This window comes from Sinocyclocheilus rhinocerous, unplaced genomic scaffold, assembly GCF_001515625.1.
Source record: "Sinocyclocheilus rhinocerous isolate Xijiao unplaced genomic scaffold, SAMN03320098_v1.1 scaffold1784, whole genome shotgun sequence".
Lineage (NCBI taxonomy): Eukaryota > Metazoa > Chordata > Actinopteri > Cypriniformes > Cyprinidae > Sinocyclocheilus > Sinocyclocheilus rhinocerous.
The window spans coordinates 234,974-235,258 of NW_015624569.1; positions in this window are offsets into that span (position 1 = coordinate 234,974).

A 285-nucleotide genomic window follows, 5' to 3' on the forward strand; every position below is an offset into this window, starting at 1 on the left:
CTGCTCCGCCGGTCCTGCCTCAGTCCCCGGTCTCTCCACTTCCACGTGGACCTGGCCCTCCGTCCCTCCCCCTGTTCCGCCTCCGCTCCACCACCCTCCTGAATCGTAAAGTGTTCGGAGCGTCTGGAAGCCGCTCCTGGGGGGGGCTATGTCACGAATCCTGTCCCTGGACTTCCGTTCAATCACCACCAGAGGTCACCCTTCCATTACATTGACTCTCGCACTACACAATCTGTTGCATGTCATCCTACATATCCCATCATCCATTGCACTGATTGCACATAG